The following is a 20,428-nucleotide window of genomic DNA, read 5'->3' on the forward strand; positions in this document are numbered from 1 at the left end:
TCAAATGTAAAACCGTTTCTATATATTTTGGAATTTCTGCACCAAGATTACCCAAACAAGAGCACTGACCTGAGTAATAAATACAGTAAGTGTTACTTGTTGGGGTAGTTTTGCTGACATCTGAATCCCCAAATCCCTTCTTAAAGTTTTAACTTAGTACAACTACATTGTGTGTTATTGGAAGAAGGATGCTGACGTCTTTTCTAAGTCATCCATATTACCCTAATTTGAGCATTGACTTGAGTGTTGAATTCAGTAAGTGCTACTTGTTGGGGCAGTTTCAATTGACAAAAGCAACTAAACATGTTGGGAATCATATTCCTTGGGAATCACCCTCAGATCACTTCAAATGGAGACACTGATGATTCTTGTGTTCATAAGTGCTTCTCTTTGGGGTTGTCTTGGATGTGACAATCTGATGGGAATCAAATGTAAAACCATTTTTATATATTTTGGAATTTCTGCAACAAGATTACCCAAATAAGAGCACTGACCTGAGTAATAAATACAGTAAGTGTTACTTGTTGGGGTAGTTTTGCTGACATCTGAATCCCCAAATCCCTTCTTAAAGTTTTAACTTAGTACAACTACATTGTGTGTTATTGGAAGAAGGATGCTGACGTCTTTTCTAAGTCATCCATATTACCCTAATTTGAGCATTGACTTGAGTGTTGAATTCAGTAAGTGCTACTTGTTGGGGCAGTTTCAATTGACAAAAGCAACTAAACATGTTGGGAATCATATTCCTTGGGAATCACTCTCAGATCACTTCAAATGGAGACACTGATGATTCTTGTGTTCATAAGTGCTTCTCTTTGGGGTTGTCTTGGATGTGGCTATCTGCAACGTTTTAAAGCAGGAAAAGTCATTATGGTGCAGATTTTGTCGATTTTATTATCCATACAACACCACTCCCTTTGGTTTCTGATGTAGTAAGTCCATGTTGTTGGGTAAGGGTAGTTGATTTTGCAGAATGTGCCATTTAGAGACACAATTCAGTGTTAATTATGCTTCTTTGTCTTACTTTCAAGTACTGCTGATGGAGCTGCAACTGAAGGCCATCTTGTGGCAAAACATTGCACTAAGAGGGCTTGTTGCAGTCTAATTTTCCAATCATCAATGACAATGGGATGCATACATTAAAGGTGATGGCTGTCTGCTCATGAAGCCGTTGTTAACAACCATCAAGGCAAATGAAACTTGGTGAAAGAGGAGGAGTTTGGTGGAAATTGTTGGATTCAGTATTTAAGTTGGGCAAATTTGGGGAAGAAACACAACTGCTACTGGGACACAACTGAGAAGATGCCAGGAGGAAGCACTGTCTGGGCTATGGAGAAACTCATGAGCAAAGAAGACTACTGGCTTCATTTCTTTGATAGAGGCCAGACTTCAGCATTGGCTGGACTTTTTATTCAGTAAGTCTTACATGTTGTTCTGATTAAACATGATATATTCTACAGCTGGTTACTGATAATGGCTGTCAATGGAATCACATTCAGATAACCTCAAATGGAGACATTGATGATGTCATGTTCATAAGTGCTTCTCTTTTGGGTTGTCTTGGATGTTACAATCTCATGGGAATCAAATGTAAAACCATTTTTATATATTTTGGAATTTCTGCAACAAGATTACCCAAATAAGAGCACTGACCTGAGTAATAAATACAGTAAGTGCTACTTGTTGGGGTAGTTTTGCTGACATCTGAATCCCCAAATCCCTTCTTAAAGTTTTAACTAAGTACAACTACATTGTGTGTTATTGGAAGAAGGATGCTGACGTCTTTTCTAAGTCATCCATATTACCCTAATTTGAGCATTGACTTGAGTGTTGAATTCAGTAAGTGCTACTTGTTGGGGCAGTTTCAATTGACAAAAGCAACTAAACATGTTGGGAATCATATTCCTTGGGAATCACTCTCAGATCACTTCAAATGGAGACACTGATGATTCTTGTGTTCATAAGTGCTTCTCTTTGGGGTTGTCTTGGATGTGACAATCTGATGGGAATCAAATGTAAAGCCATTTTTATATATTTTGGAATTTCTGCACCAAGATTACCCAAACAACAGTACTGACCTGAGTAATAAATACAGTAAGTGCTACTTGTTGGGGTAGTTTTGCTGACATCTGAATCCCCAAATCCCTTCTTAAAGTTTTAACTTAGTACAACTACATTGTGTGTTATTGGAAGAAGGATGCTGACATCTTTTCTAAGTCATCCATATTACCCTAATTTGAGCATTGACTTGAGTGTTGAATTCAGTAAGTGCTACTTGTTGGGGCAGTTTCAATTGACAAAAGCAACTAAACATGTTGGGAATCATATTCCTTGGGAATCACTCCCAGATCACTTCAAATGGAGACACTGATGATTCTTGTGTTCATAAGTGCTTCTCTTTGGGGTTGTCTTGGATGTGACAATCTGATGGGAATCAAATGTAAAACCGTTTCTATATATTTTGGAATTTCTGCACCAAGATTACCCAAACAAGAGCACTGACCTGACTAATAAATACAGTAAGTGCTACTTGTTGGGGTAGTTTTGCTGACATCTGAATCCCCAAATCCCTTCTTAAAGTTTTAACTTAGTACAACTACATTGTGTGTTATTGGAAGAAGGATGCTGACGTCTTTTCTAAGTCATCCATATTACCCTAATTTGAGCATTGACTTGAGTGTTGAATTCAGTAAGTGCTACTTGTTGGGGCAGTTTCAATTGACAAAAGCAACTAAACATGTTGGGAATCATATTCCTTGGGAATCACTCTCAGATCACTTCAAATGGAGACACTGATGATTCTTGTGTTCATAAGTGCTTCTCTTTGGGGTTGTCTTGGATGTGGCTATCTGCAACGTTTTAAAGCAGGAAAAGTCATTATGGTGCAGATTTTGTCGATTTTATTATCCATACAACACCACTCCCTTTGGTTTCTGATGTAGTAAGTCCATGTTGTTGGGTAAGGGTAGTTGATTTTGCAGAATGTGCCATTTAGAGACACAATTCAGTGTTAATTATGCTTCTTTGTCTTACTTTCAAGTACTGCTGATGGAGCTGCAACTGAAGGCCATCTTGTGGCAAAACATTGCACTAAGAGGGCTTGTTGCAGTCTAATTTTCCAATCATCAATGACAATGGGATGCATACATTAAAGGTGATGGCTGTCTGCTCATGAAGCCGTTGTTAACAACCATCAAGGCAAATTAAACTTGGTGAAAGAGGAGGAGTTTGGTGGAAATTGTTGGATTCAGTATTTAAGTTGGGCAAATTTGGGGAAGAAACACAACTGCTACTGGGACACAACTGAGAAGATGCCAGGAGGAAGCACTGTCTGGGCTATGGAGAAACTCATGAGCAAAGAAGACTACTGGCTTCATTTCTTTGATAGAGGCCAGACTTCAGCATTGGCTGGACTTTTTATTCAGTAAGTCTTACATGTTGTTCTGATTAAACATGATATATTCTACAGCTGGTTACTGATAATGGCTGTCAATGGAATCACATTCAGATAACCTCAAATGGAGACATTGATGATGTCATGTTCATAAGTGCTTCTCTTTTGGGTTGTCTTGGATGTTACAATCTCATGGGAATCAAATGTAAAACCATTTTTATATATTTTGGAATTTCTGCAACAAGATTACCCAAATAAGAGCACTGACCTGAGTAATAAATACAGTAAGTGCTACTTGTTGGGGTAGTTTTGCTGACATCTGAATCCCCAAATCCCTTCTTAAAGTTTTAACTAAGTACAACTACATTGTGTGTTATTGGAAGAAGGATGCTGACGTCTTTTCTAAGTCATCCATATTACCCTAATTTGAGCATTGACTTGAGTGTTGAATTCAGTAAGTGCTACTTGTTGGGGCAGTTTCAATTGACAAAAGCAACTAAACATGTTGGGAATCATATTCCTTGGGAATCACTCTCAGATCACTTCAAATGGAGACACTGATGATTCTTGTGTTCATAAGTGCTTCTCTTTGGGGTTGTCTTGGATGTGACAATCTGATGGGAATCAAATGTAAAGCCATTTTTATATATTTTGGAATTTCTGCACCAAGATTACCCAAACAACAGTACTGACCTGAGTAATAAATACAGTAAGTGCTACTTGTTGGGGTAGTTTTGCTGACATCTGAATCCCCAAATCCCTTCTTAAAGTTTTAACTTAGTACAACTACAGTGTGTGTTATTGGAAGAAGGATGCTGACATCTTTTCTAAGTCATCCATATTACCCTAATTTGAGCATTGACTTGAGTGTTGAATTCAGTAAGTGCTACTTGTTGGGGCAGTTTCAATTGACAAAAGCAACTAAACATGTTGGGAATCATATTCCTTGGGAATCACTCCCAGATCACTTCAAATGGAGACACTGATGATTCTTGTGTTCATAAGTGCTTCTCTTTGGGGTTGTCTTGGATGTGACAATCTGATGGGAATCAAATGTAAAACCGTTTCTATATATTTTGGAATTTCTGCACCAAGATTACCCAAACAAGAGCACTGACCTGACTAATAAATACAGTAAGTGCTACTTGTTGGGGTAGTTTTGCTGACATCTGAATCCCCAAATCCCTTCTTAAAGTTTTAACTTAGTACAACTACATTGTGTGTTATTGGAAGAAGGATGCTGACGTCTTTTCTAAGTCATCCATATTACCCTAATTTGAGCATTGACTTGAGTGTTGAATTCAGTAAGTGCTACTTGTTGGGGCAGTTTCAATTGACAAAAGCAACTAAACATGTTGGGAATCATATTCCTTGGGAATCACTCTCAGATCACTTCAAATGGAGACACTGATGATTCTTGTGTTCATAAGTGCTTCTCTTTGGGGTTGTCTTGGATGTGGCTATCTGCAACGTTTTAAAGCAGGAAAAGTCATTATGGTGCAGATTTTGTCGATTTTATTATCCATACAACACCACTCCCTTTGGTTTCTGATGTAGTAAGTCCATGTTGTTGGGTAAGGGTAGTTGATTTTGCAGAATGTGCCATTTAGAGACACAATTCAGTGTTAATTATGCTTCTTTGTCTTACTTTCAAGTACTGCTGATGGAGCTGCAACTGAAGGCCATCTTGTGGCAAAACATTGCACTAAGAGGGCTTGTTGCAGTCTAATTTTCCAATCATCAATGACAATGGGATGCATACATTAAAGGTGATGGCTGTCTGCTCATGAAGCCGTTGTTAACAACCATCAAGGCAAATTAAACTTGGTGAAAGAGGAGGAGTTTGGTGGAAATTGTTGGATTCAGTATTTAAGTTGGGCAAATTTGGGGAAGAAACACAACTGCTACTGGGACACAACTGAGAAGATGCCAGGAGGAAGCACTGTCTGGGCTATGGAGAAACTCATGAGCAAAGAAGACTACTGGCTTCATTTCTTTGATAGAGGCCAGACTTCAGCATTGGCTGGACTTTTTATTCAGTAAGTCTTACATGTTGTTCTGATTAAACATGATATATTCTACAGCTGGTTACTGATAATGGCTGTCAATGGAATCACATTCAGATAACCTCAAATGGAGACATTGATGATGTTATGTTCATAAGTGCTTCTCTTTGGGGTTGTCTTGGATGTTACAATCTCATGGGAATCAAATGTAAAACCATTTTTATATATTTTGGAATTTCTGCAACAAGATTACCCAAATAAGAGCACTGACCTGAGTAATAAATACAGTAAGTGCTACTTGTTGGGGTAGTTTTGCTGACATCTGAATCCCCAAATCCCTTCTTAAAGTTTTAACTTAGTACAACTACATTGTGTGTTATTGGAAGAAGGATGCTGACGTCTTTTCTAAGTCATCCATATTACCCTAATTTGAGCATTGACTTGAGTGTTGAATTCAGTAAGTGCTACTTGTTGGGGCAGTTTCAATTGACAAAAGCAACTAAACATGTTGGGAATCATATTCCTTGGGAATCACTCTCAGATCACTTCAAATGGAGACACTGATGATTCTTGTGTTCATAAGTGCTTCTCTTTGGGGTTGTCTTGGATGTGACAATCTGATGGGAATCAAATGTAAAGCCATTTTTATATATTTTGGAATTTCTGCACCAAGATTACCCAAACAACAGTACTGACCTGACTAATAAATACAGTAAGTGCTACTTGTTGGGGTAGTTTTGCTGACATCTGAATCCCCAAATCCCTTCTTAAAGTTTTAACTTAGTACAACTACATTGTGTGTTATTGGAAGAAGGATGCTGACGTCTTTTCTAAGTCATCCATATTACCCTAATTTGAGCATTGACTTGAGTGTTGAATTCAGTAAGTGCTACTTGTTGGGGCAGTTTCAATTGACAAAAGCAACTAAACATGTTGGGAATCATATTCCTTGGGAATCACTCTCAGATCACTTCAAATGGAGACACTGATGATTCTTGTGTTCATAAGTGCTTCTCTTTGGGGTTGTCTTGGATGTGGCTATCTGCAACGTTTTAAAGCAGGAAAAGTCATTATGGTGCAGATTTTGTCGATTTTATTATCCATACAACACCACTCCCTTTGGTTTCTGATGTAGTAAGTCCATGTTGTTGGGTAAGGGTAGTTGATTTTGCAGAATGTGCCATTTAGAGACACAATTCAGTGTTAATTATGCTTCTTTGTCTTACTTTCAAGTACTGCTGATGGAGCTGCAACTGAAGGCCATCTTGTGGCAAAACATTGCACTAAGAGGGCTTGTTGCAGTCTAAATTTCCAATCATCAATGACAATGGGATGCATACATTAAAGGTGATGGCTGTCTGCTCATGAAGCCGTTGTTAACAACCATCAAGGCAAATGAAACTTGGTGAAAGAGGAGGAGTTTGGTGGAAATTGTTGGATTCAGTATTTAAGTTGGGCAAATTTGGGGAAGAAACACAACTGCTACTGGGACACAACTGAGAAGATGCCAGGAGGAAGCACTGTCTGGGCTATGGAGAAACTCATGAGCAAAGAAGACTACTGGCTTAATTTCTTTGATAGAGGCCAGACTTCAGCATTGGCTGGACTTTTTATTCAGTAAGTCTTACATGTTGTTCTGATTAAACATGATATATTCTACAGCTGGTTACTGATAATGGCTGTCAATGGAATCACATTCAGATAACCTCAAATGGAGACATTGATGATGTTATGTTCATAAGTGCTTCTCTTTGGGGTTGTCTTGGATGTTACAATCTCATGGGAATCAAATGTAAAACCATTTTTATATATTTTGGAATTTCTGCAACAAGATTACCCAAATAAGAGCACTGACCTGAGTAATAAATACAGTAAGTGCTACTTGTTGGGGTAGTTTTGCTGACATCTGAATCCCAAAATCCCTTCTTAAAGTTTTAACTTAGTACAACTACATTGTGTGTTATTGGAAGAAGGATGCTGACGTCTTTTCTAAGTCATCCATATTACCCTAATTTGAGCATTGACTTGAGTGTTGAATTCAGTAAGTGCTACTTGTTGGGGCAGTTTCAATTGACAAAAGCAACTAAACATGTTGGGAATCATATTCCTTGGGAATCACTCTCAGATCACTTCAAATGGAGAAACTGATGATTCTTCTGTTCATAAGTGCTTCTCTTTGGGGTTGTCTTGGATGTGGCTATCTGCAACGTTTTAAAGCAGGAAAAGTCATTATGGTGCAGATTTTGTCGATTTTATTATCCATACAACACCACTCCCTTTGGTTTCTGATGTAGTAAGTCCATGTTGTTGGGTAAGGGTAGTTGATTTTGCAGAATGTGCCATTTAGAGACACAATTCAGTGTTAATTATGCTTCTTTGTCTTACTTTCAAGTACTGCTGATGGAGCTGCAACTGAAGGCCATCTTGTGGCAAAACATTGCACTAAGAGGGCTTGTTGCAGTCTAATTTTCCAATCATCAATGACAATGGGATGCATACATTAAAGGTGATGGCTGTCTGCTCATGAAGCCGTTGTTAACAACCATCAAGGCAAATGAAACCTGGTGAAAGAGGAGGAGTTTGGTGGAAATTGTTGGATTCAGTATTTAAGTTGGGCAAATTTGGGGAAGAAACACAACTGCTACTGGGACACAACTGAGAAGATGCCAGGAGGAAGCACTGTCTGGGCTATAGAGAAACTCATGAGCAAAGAAGACTACTGGCTTCATTTCTTTGATAGAGGCCAGACTTCAGCATTGGCTGGACTTTTTATTCAGTAAGTCTTACATGTTGTTCTGATTAAACATGATATATTCTACAGCTGGTTACTGATAATGGCTGTCAATGGAATCACATTCAGATAACCTCAAATGGAGACATTGATGATGTTATGTTCATAAGTGCTTCTCTTTGGGGTTGTCTTGGATGTTACAATCTCATGGGAATCAAATGTAAAACCATTTTTATATATTTTGGAATTTCTGCAACAAGATTACCCAAATAAGAGCACTGACCTGAGTAATAAATACAGTAAGTGCTACTTGTTGGGGTAGTTTTGCTGACATCTGAATCCCCAAATCCCTTCTTAAAGTTTTAACTTAGTACAACTACATTGTGTGTTATTGGAAGAAGGATGCTGACGTCTTTTCTAAGTCATCCATATTACCCTAATTTGAGCATTGACTTGAGTGTTGAATTCAGTAAGTGCTACTTGTTGGGGCAGTTTCAATTGACAAAAGCAACTAAACATGTTGGGAATCATATTCCTTGGGAATCACTCTCAGATCACTTCAAATGGAGACACTGATGATTCTTGTGTTCATAAGTGCTTCTCTTTGGGGTTGTCTTGGATGTGACAATCTGATGGGAATCAAATGTAAAGCCATTTTTATATATTTTGGAATTTCTGCACCAAGATTACCCAAACAAGAGCACTGACCTGACTAATAAATACAGTAAGTGCTACTTGTTGGGGTAGTTTTGCTGACATCTGAATCCCCAAATCCCTTCTTAAAGTTTTAACTTAGTACAACTACATTGTGTGTTATTGGAAGAAGGATGCTGACGTCTTTTCTAAGTCATCCATATTACCCTAATTTGAGCATTGACTTGAGTGTTGAATTCAGTAAGTGCTACTTGTTGGGGCAGTTTCAATTGACAAAAGCAACTAAACATGTTGGGAATCATATTCCTTGGGAATCACTCTCAGATCACTTCAAATGGAGACACTGATGATTCTTGTGTTCATAAGTGCTTCTCTTTGGGGTTGTCTTGGATGTGGCTATCTGCAACGTTTTAAAGCAGGAAAAGTCATTATGGTGCAGATTTTGTCGATTTTATTATCCATACAACACCACTCCCTTTGGTTTCTGATGTAGTAAGTCCATGTTGTTGGGTAAGGGTAGTTGATTTTGCAGAATGTGCCATTTAGAGACACAATTCAGTGTTAATTATGCTTCTTTGTCTTACTTTCAAGTACTGCTGATGGAGCTGCAACTGAAGGCCATCTTGTGGCAAAACATTGCACTAAGAGGGCTTGTTGCAGTCTAATTTTCCAATCATCAATGACAATGGGATGCATACATTAAAGGTGATGGCTGTCTGCTCATGAAGCCGTTGTTAACAACCATCAAGGCAAATTAAACTTGGTGAAAGAGGAGGAGTTTGGTGGAAATTGTTGGATTCAGTATTTAAGTTGGGCAAATTTGGGGAAGAAACACAACTGCTACTGGGACACAACTGAGAAGATGCCAGGAGGAAGCACTGTCTGGGCTATGGAGAAACTCATGAGCAAAGAAGACTACTGGCTTCATTTCTTTGATAGAGGCCAGACTTCAGCATTGGCTGGACTTTTTATTCAGTAAGTCTTACATGTTGTTCTGATTAAACATGATATATTCTACAGCTGGTTACTGATAATGGCTGTCAATGGAATCACATTCAGATAACCTCAAATGGAGACATTGATGATGTTATGTTCATAAGTGCTTCTCTTTGGGGTTGTCTTGGATGTTACAATCTCATGGGAATCAAATGTAAAACCATTTTTATATATTTTGGAATTTCTGCAACAAGATTACCCAAATAAGAGCACTGACCTGAGTAATAAATACAGTAAGTGCTACTTGTTGGGGTAGTTTTGCTGACATCTGAATCCCCAAATCCCTTCTTAAAGTTTTAACTTAGTACAACTACATTGTGTGTTATTGGAAGAAGGATGCTGACGTCTTTTCTAAGTCATCCATATTACCCTAATTTGAGCATTGACTTGAGTGTTGAATTCAGTAAGTGCTACTTGTTGGGGCAGTTTCAATTGACAAAAGCAACTAAACATGTTGGGAATCATATTCCTTGGGAATCACTCTCAGATCACTTCAAATGGAGACACTGATGATTCTTGTGTTCATAAGTGCTTCTCTTTGGGGTTGTCTTGGATGTGGCTATCTGCAACGTTTTAAAGCAGGAAAAGTCATTATGGTGCAGATTTTGTCGATTTTATTATCCATACAACACCACTCCCTTTGGTTTCTGATGTAGTAAGTCCATGTTGTTGGGTAAGGGTAGTTGATTTTGCAGAATGTGCCATTTAGAGACACAATTCAGTGTTAATTATGCTTCTTTGTCTTACTTTCAAGTACTGCTGATGGAGCTGCAACTGAAGGCCATCTTGTGGCAAAACATTGCACTAAGAGGGCTTGTTGCAGTCTAATTTTCCAATCATCAATGACAATGGGATGCATACATTAAAGGTGATGGCTGTCTGCTCATGAAGCCGTTGTTAACAACCATCAAGGCAAATTAAACTTGGTGAAAGAGGAGGAGTTTGGTGGAAATTGTTGGATTCAGTATTTAAGTTGGGCAAATTTGGGGAAGAAACACAACTGCTACTGGGACACAACTGAGAAGATGCCAGGAGGAAGCACTGTCTGGGCTATGGAGAAACTCATGAGCAAAGAAGACTACTGGCTTCATTTCTTTGATAGAGGCCAGACTTCAGCATTGGCTGGACTTTTTATTCAGTAAGTCTTACATGTTGTTCTGATTAAACATGATATATTCTACAGCTGGTTACTGATAATGGCTGTCAATGGAATCACATTCAGATAACCTCAAATGGAGACATTGATGATGTTATGTTCATAAGTGCTTCTCTTTGGGGTTGTCTTGGATGTTACAATCTCATGGGAATCAAATGTAAAACCATTTTTATATATTTTGGAATTTCTGCAACAAGATTACCCAAATAAGAGCACTGACCTGAGTAATAAATACAGTAAGTGCTACTTGTTGGGGTAGTTTTGCTGACATCTGAATCCCCAAATCCCTTCTTAAAGTTTTAACTTAGTACAACTACATTGTGTGTTATTGGAAGAAGGATGCTGACATCTTTTCTAAGTCATCCATATTACCCTAATTTGAGCATTGACTTGAGTGTTGAATTCAGTAAGTGCTACTTGTTGGGGCAGTTTCAATTGACAAAAGCAACTAAACATGTTGGGAATCATATTCCTTGGGAATCACTCTCAGATCACTTCAAATGGAGACACTGATGATTCTTGTGTTCATAAGTGCTTCTCTTTGGGGTTGTCTTGGATGTGACAATCTGATGGGAATCAAATGTAAAACCGTTTCTATATATTTTGGAATTTCTGCACCAAGATTACCCAAACAAGAGCACTGACCTGAGTAATAAATACAGTAAGTGCTACTTGTTGGGGTAGTTTTGCTGACATCTGAATCCCCAAATCCCTTCTTAAAGTTTTAACTTAGTACAACTACATTGTGTGTTATTGGAAGAAGGATGCTGACGTCTTTTCTAAGTCATCCATATTACCCTAATTTGAGCATTGACTTGAGTGTTGAATTCAGTAAGTGCTACTTGTTGGGGCAGTTTCAATTGACAAAAGCAACTAAACATGTTGGGAATCATATTCCTTGGGAATCACTCTCAGATCACTTCAAATGGAGACACTGATGATTCTTGTGTTCATAAGTGCTTCTCTTTGGGGTTGTCTTGGATGTGACAGTCTGATGGGAATCAAATGTAAAGCCATTTTTATATATTTTGGAATTTCTGCACCAAGATTACCCAAACAACAGTACTGACCTGAGTAATAAATACAGTAAGTGCTACTTGTTGGGGTAGTTTTGCTGACATCTGAATCCCCAAATCCCTTCTTAAAGTTTTAACTTAGTACAACTACATTGTGTGTTATTGGAAGAAGGATGCTGACGTCTTTTCTAAGTCATCCATATTACCCTAATTTGAGCATTGACTTGAGTGTTGAATTCAGTAAGTGCTACTTGTTGGGGCAGTTTCAATTGACAAAAGCAACTAAACATGTTGGGAATCATATTCCTTGGGAATCACTCTCAGATCACTTCAAATGGCGACACTGATGATTCTTGTGTTCATAAGTGCTTCTCTTTGGGGTTGTCTTGGATGTGGCTATCTGCAACGTTTTAAAGCAGGAAAAGTCATTATGGTGCAGATTTTGTCGATTTTATTATCCATACAACACCACTCCCTTTGGTTTCTGATGTAGTAAGTCCATGTTGTTGGGTAAGGGTAGTTGATTTTGCAGAATGTGCCATTTAGAGACACAATTCAGTGTTAATTATGCTTCTTTGTCTTACTTTCAAGTACTGCTGATGGAGCTGCAACTGAAGGCCATCTTGTGGCAAAACATTGCACTAAGAGGGCTTGTTGCAATCTAATTTTCCAATCATCAATGACAATGGGATGCATACATTAAAGGTGATGGCTGTCTGCTCATGATGCCGTTGTTAACAACCATCAAGGCAAATGAAACTTGGTGAAAGAGGAGGAGTTTGGTGGAAATTGTTGGATTCAGTATTTAAGTTGGGCAAATTTGGGGAAGAAACACAACTGCTACTGGGACACAACTGAGAAGATGCCAGGAGGAAGCACTGTCTGGGCTATGGAGAAACTCATGAGCAAAGAAGACTACTGGCTTCATTTCTTTGATAGAGGCCAGACTTCAGCATTGGCTGGACTTTTTATTCAGTAAGTCTTACATGTTGTTCTGATTAAACATGATATATTCTACAGCTGGTTACTGATAATGGCTGTCAATGGAATCACATTCAGATAACCTCAAATGGAGACATTGATGATGTTATGTTCATAAGTGCTTCTCTTTGGGGTTGTCTTGGATGTTACAATCTCATGGGAATCAAATGTAAAACCATTTTTATATATTTTGGAATTTCTGCAACAAGATTACCCAAATAAGAGCACTGACCTGAGTAATAAATACAGTAAGTGCTACTTGTTGGGGTAGTCTTGCTGACATCTGAATCCCCAAATCCCTTCTTAAAGTTTTAACTTAGTACAACTACATTGTGTGTTATTGGAAGAAGGATGCTGACGTCTTTTCTAAGTCATCCATATTACCCTGATTTGAGCATTGACTTGAGTGTTGAATTCAGTAAGTGCTACTTGTTGGGGCAGTTTCAATTGACAAAAGCAACTAAACATGTTGGGAATCATATTCCCTGGGAATCACTCTCAGATCACTTCAAATGGAGACACTGATGATTCTTGTGTTCATAAGTGCTTCTCTTTGGGGTTGTCTTGGATGTGACAATCTGATGGGAATCAAATGTAAAGCCATTTTTATATATTTTGGAATTTCTGCACCAAGATTACCCAAACAAGAGCACTGACCTGAGTAATAAATACAGTAAGTGCTACTTGTTGGGGTAGTTTTGCTGACATCTGAATCCCCAAATCCCTTCTTAAAGTTTTAACTTAGTACAACTACATTGTGTGTTATTGGAAGAAGGATGCTGACGTCTTTTCTAAGTCATCCATATTACCCTAATTTGAGCATTGACTTGAGTGTTGAATTCAGTAAGTGCTACTTGTTGGGGCAGTTTCAATTGACAAAAGCAACTAAACATGTTGGGAATCATATTCCTTGGGAATCATTCTCAGATCACTTCAAATGGAGACACTGATGATTCTTCTGTTCATAAGTGCTTCTCTTTGGGGTTGTCTTGGATGTGACAATCTGATGGGAATCAAATGTAAAGCCATTTTTATATATTTTGGAATTTCTGCACCAAGATTACCCAAACAACAGTACTGACCTGAGTAATAAATACAGTAAGTGCTACTTGTTGGGGTAGTTTTGCTGACATCTGAATCCCCAAATCCCTTCTTAAAGTTTTAACTTAGTACAACTACATTGTGTGTTATTGGAAGAAGGATGCTGACGTCTTTTCTAAGTCATCCATATTACCCTAATTTGAGCATTGACTTGAGTGTTGAATTCAGTAAGTGCTACTTGTTGGGGCAGTTTCAATTGACAAAAGCAACTAAACATGTTGGGAATCATATTCCTTGGGAATCACTCTCAGATCACTTCAAATGGAGACACTGATGATTCTTGTGTTCATAAGTGCTTCTCTTTGGGGTTGTCTTGGATGTGACAATCTGATGGGAATCAAATGTAAAACCGTTTCTATATATTTTGGAATTTCTGCACCAAGATTACCCAAACAAGAGCACTGACCTGAGTAATAAATACAGTAAGTGCTACTTGTTGGGGTAGTTTTGCTGACATCTGAATCCCCAAATCCCTTCTTAAAGTTTTAACTTAGTACAACTACATTGTGTGTTATTGGAAGAAGGATGCTGACGTCTTTTCTAAGTCATCCATATTACCCTAATTTGAGCATTGACTTGAGTGTTGAATTCAGTAAGTGCTACTTGTTGGGGTAGTTTCAATTGACAAAAGCAACTAAACATGTTGGGAATCATATTCCTTGGGAATCACTCTCGGATCACTTCAAATGGAGACACTGATGATTCATGTGTTCATAAGTGCTTCTCTTTGGGGTTGTCTTGGATGTGACAATCTGATGGGAATCAAATGTAAAGCCATTTTTATATATTTTGGAATTTCTGCACCAAGATTACCCAAACAACAGTACTGACCTGAGTAATAAATACAGTAAGTGCTACTTGTTGGGGTAGTTTTGCTGACATCTGAATCCCCAAATCCCTTCTTAAAGTTTTAACTTAGTACAACTACATTGTGTGTTATTGGAAGAAGGATGCTGACGTCTTTTCTAAGTCATCCATATTACCCTAATTTGAGCATTGACTTGAGTGTTGAATTCAGTAAGTGCTACTTGTTGGGGCAGTTTCAATTGACAAAAGCAACTAAACATGTTGGGAATCATATTCCTTGGGAATCACTCTCAGATCACTTCAAATGGCGACACTGATGATTCTTGTGTTCATAAGTGCTTCTCTTTGGGGTTGTCTTGGATGTGGCTATCTGCAACGTTTTAAAGCAGGAAAAGTCATTATGGTGCAGATTTTGTCGATTTTATTATCCATACAACACCACTCCCTTTGGTTTCTGATGTAGTAAGTCCATGTTGTTGGGTAAGGGTAGTTGATTTTGCAGAATGTGCCATTTAGAGACACAATTCAGTGTTAATTATGCTTCTTTGTCTTACTTTCAAGTACTGCTGATGGAGCTGCAACTGAAGGCCATCTTGTGGCAAAACATTGCACTAAGAGGGCTTGTTGCAGTCTAATTTTCCAATCATCAATGACAATGGGATGCATACATTAAAGGTGATGGCTGTCTGCTCATGAAGCCGTTGTTAACAACCATCAAGGCAAATGAAACTTGGTGAAAGAGGAGGAGTTTGGTGGAAATTGTAGGATTCAGTATTTAAGTTGGGCAAATTTGGGGAAGAAACACAACTGCTACTGGGACACAACTGAGAAGATGCCAGGAGGAAGCACTGTCTGGGCTATGGAGAAACTCATGAGCAAAGAAGACTACTGGCTTCATTTCTTTGATAGAGGCCAGACTTCAGCATTGGCTGGACTTTTTATTCAGTAAGTCTTACATGTTGTTCTGATTAAACATGATATATTCTACAGCTGGTTACTGATAATGGCTGTCAATGGAATCACATTCAGATAACCTCAAATGGAGACATTGATGATGTTATGTTCATAAGTGCTTCTCTTTGGGGTTGTCTTGGATGTTACAATCTCATGGGAATCAAATGTAAAACCATTTTTATATATTTTGGAATTTCTGCAACAAGATTACCCAAATAAGAGCACTGACCTGAGTAATAAATACAGTAAGTGCTACTTGTTGGGGTAGTCTTGCTGACATCTGAATCCCCAAATCCCTTCTTAAAGTTTTAACTTAGTACAACTACATTGTGTGTTATTGGAAGAAGGATGCTGACGTCTTTTCTAAGTCATCCATATTACCCTGATTTGAGCATTGACTTGAGTGTTGAATTCAGTAAGTGCTACTTGTTGGGGCAGTTTCAATTGACAAAAGCAACTAAACATGTTGGGAATCATATTCCCTGGGAATCACTCTCAGATCACTTCAAATGGAGACACTGATGATTCTTGTGTTCATAAGTGCTTCTCTTTGGGGTTGTCTTGGATGTGACAATCTGATGGGAATCAAATGTAAAGCCATTTTTATATATTTTGGAATTTCTGCACCAAGATTACCCAAACAAGAGCACTGACCTGAGTAATAAATACAGTAAGTGCTACTTGTTGGGGTAGTTTTGCTGACATCTGAATCCCCAAATCCCTTCTTAAAGTTTTAACTTAGTACAACTACATTGTGTGTTATTGGAAGAAGGATGCTGACGTCTTTTCTAAGTCATCCATATTACCCTAATTTGAGCATTGACTTGAGTGTTGAATTCAGTAAGTGCTACTTGTTGGGGCAGTTTCAATTGACAAAAGCAACTAAACATGTTGGGAATCATATTCCTTGGGAATCATTCTCAGATCACTTCAAATGGAGACACTGATGATTCTTCTGTTCATAAGTGCTTCTCTTTGGGGTTGTCTTGGATGTGACAATCTGATGGGAATCAAATGTAAAGCCATTTTTATATATTTTGGAATTTCTGCACCAAGATTACCCAAACAACAGTACTGACCTGAGTAATAAATACAGTAAGTGCTACTTGTTGGGGTAGTTTTGCTGACATCTGAATCCCCAAATCCCTTCTTAAAGTTTTAACTTAGTACAACTACATTGTGTGTTATTGGAAGAAGGATGCTGACGTCTTTTCTAAGTCATCCATATTACCCTAATTTGAGCATTGACTTGAGTGTTGAATTCAGTAAGTGCTACTTGTTGGGGCAGTTTCAATTGACAAAAGCAACTAAACATGTTGGGAATCATATTCCTTGGGAATCACTCTCAGATCACTTCAAATGGAGACACTGATGATTCTTGTGTTCATAAGTGCTTCTCTTTGGGGTTGTCTTGGATGTGACAATCTGATGGGAATCAAATGTAAAACCGTTTCTATATATTTTGGAATTTCTGCACCAAGATTACCCAAACAAGAGCACTGACCTGAGTAATAAATACAGTAAGTGCTACTTGTTGGGGTAGTTTTGCTGACATCTGAATCCCCAAATCCCTTCTTAAAGTTTTAACTTAGTACAACTACATTGTGTGTTATTGGAAGAAGGATGCTGACGTCTTTTCTAAGTCATCCATATTACCCTAATTTGAGCATTGACTTGAGTGTTGAATTCAGTAAGTGCTACTTGTTGGGGTAGTTTCAATTGACAAAAGCAACTAAACATGTTGGGAATCATATTCCTTGGGAATCACTCTCGGATCACTTCAAATGGAGACACTGATGATTCATGTGTTCATAAGTGCTTCTCTTTGGGGTTGTCTTGGATGTGACAATCTGATGGGAATCAAATGTAAAGCCATTTTTATATATTTTGGAATTTCTGCACCAAGATTACCCAAACAACAGTACTGACCTGAGTAATAAATACAGTAAGTGCTACTTGTTGGGGTAGTTTTGCTGACATCTGAATCCCCAAATCCCTTCTTAAAGTTTTAACTTAGTACAACTACATTGTGTGTTATTGGAAGAAGGATGCTGACGTCTTTTCTAAGTCATCCATATTACCCTAATTTGAGCATTGACTTGAGTGTTGAATTCAGTAAGTGCTACTTGTTGGGGCAGTTTCAATTGACAAAAGCAACTAAACATGTTGGGAATCATATTCCTTGGGAATCACTCTCAGATCACTTCAAATGGCGACACTGATGATTCTTGTGTTCATAAGTGCTTCTCTTTGGGGTTGTCTTGGATGTGGCTATCTGCAACGTTTTAAAGCAGGAAAAGTCATTATGGTGCAGATTTTGTCGATTTTATTATCCATACAACACCACTCCCTTTGGTTTCTGATGTAGTAAGTCCATGTTGTTGGGTAAGGGTAGTTGATTTTGCAGAATGTGCCATTTAGAGACACAATTCAGTGTTAATTATGCTTCTTTGTCTTACTTTCAAGTACTGCTGATGGAGCTGCAACTGAAGGCCATCTTGTGGCAAAACATTGCACTAAGAGGGCTTGTTGCAGTCTAATTTTCCAATCATCAATGACAATGGGATGCATACATTAAAGGTGATGGCTGTCTGCTCATGAAGCCGTTGTTAACAACCATCAAGGCAAATGAAACTTGGTGAAAGAGGAGGAGTTTGGTGGAAATTGTAGGATTCAGTATTTAAGTTGGGCAAATTTGGGGAAGAAACACAACTGCTACTGGGACACAACTGAGAAGATGCCAGGAGGAAGCACTGTCTGGGCTATGGAGAAACTCATGAGCAAAGAAGACTACTGGCTTCATTTCTTTGATAGAGGCCAGACTTCAGCATTGGCTGGACTTTTTATTCAGTAAGTCTTACATGTTGTTCTGATTAAACATGATATATTCTACAGCTGGTTACTGATAATGGCTGTCAATGGAATCACATTCAGATAACCTCAAATGGAGACATTGATGATGTTATGTTCATAAGTGCTTCTCTTTGGGGTTGTCTTGGATGTTACAATCTCATGGGAATCAAATGTAAAACCATTTTTATATATTTTGGAATTTCTGCAACAAGATTACCCAAATAAGAGCACTGACCTGAGTAATAAATACAGTAAGTGCTACTTGTTGGGGTAGTCTTGCTGACATCTGAATCCCCAAATCCCTTCTTAAAGTTTTAACTTAGTACAACTACATTGTGTGTTATTGGAAGAAGGATGCTGACGTCTTTTCTAAGTCATCCATATTACCCTAATTTGAGCATTGACTTGAGTGTTGAATTCAGTAAGTGCTACTTGTTGGGGCAGTTTCAATTGACAAAAGCAACTAAACATGTTGGGAATCATATTCCCTGGGAATCACTCTCAGATCACTTCAAATGGAGACACTGATGATTCTTGTGTTCATAAGTGCTTCTCTTTGGGGTTGTCTTGGATGTGACAATCTGATGGGAATCAAATGTAAAGCCATTTTTATATATTTTGGAATTTCTGCACCAAGATTACCCAAACAAGAGCACTGACCTGAGTAATAAATACAGTAAGTGCTACTTGTTGGGGTAGTTTTGCTGACATCTGAATCCCCAAATCCCTTCTTAAAGTTTTAACTTAGTACAACTACATTGTGTGTTATTGGAAGAAGGATGCTGACGTCTTTTCTAAGTCATCCATATTACCCTAATTTGAGCATTGACTTGAGTGTTGAATTCAGTAAGTGCTACTTGTTGGGGTAGTTTCAATTGACAAAAGCAACTAAACATGTTGGGAATCATATTCCTTGGGAATCACTCTCAGATCACTTCAAATGGAGACACTGATGATTCTTGTGTTCATAAGTGCTTCTCTTTGGGGTTGTCTTGGATGTGACAATCTGATGGGAATCAAATGTAAAGCCATTTTTATATATTTTGGAATTTCTGCACCAAGATTACCCAAACAACAGTACTGACCTGAGTAATAAATACAGTAAGTGCTACTTGTTGGGGTAGTTTTGCTGACATCTGAATCCCCAAATCCCTTCTTAAAGTTTTAACTTAGTACAACTACATTGTGTGTTATTGGAAGAAGGATGCTGACATCTTTTCTAAGTCATCCATATTACCCTAATTTGAGCATTGACTTGAGTGTTGAATTCAGTAAGTGCTACTTGTTGGGGCAGTTTCAATTGACAAAAGCAACTAAACATGTTGGGAATCATATTCCTTGGGAATCACTCTCAGATCACTTCAAATGGAGACACTGATGATTATTGTGTTCATAAGTGCTTCTCTTTGGGGTTGTCTTGGATGTGGCTATCTGCAACGTTTTAAAGCAGGAAAAGTCATTATGGTGCAGATTTTGTCGATTTTATTATCCATACAACACCACTCCCTTTGGTTTCTGATGTATTAAGTCCATGTTGTTGGGTAAGGGTAGTTGATTTTGCAGAATGTGCCATTTAGAGACACAATTCAGTGTTAATTATGCTTCTTTGTCTTACTTTCAAGTACTGCTGATGGAGCTGCAACTGAAGGCCATCTTGTGGCAAAACATTGCACTAAGAGGGCTTGTTGCAGTCTAATTTTCCAATCATCAATGACAATGGGATGCATACATTAAAGGTGATGGCTGTCTGCTCATGAAGCCGTTGTTAACAACCATCAA

This window comes from Eutrigla gurnardus (assembly GCF_963514095.1).
Source record: "Eutrigla gurnardus genome assembly, chromosome: 17".
Classification (NCBI taxonomy): domain Eukaryota; kingdom Metazoa; phylum Chordata; class Actinopteri; order Perciformes; family Triglidae; genus Eutrigla; species Eutrigla gurnardus.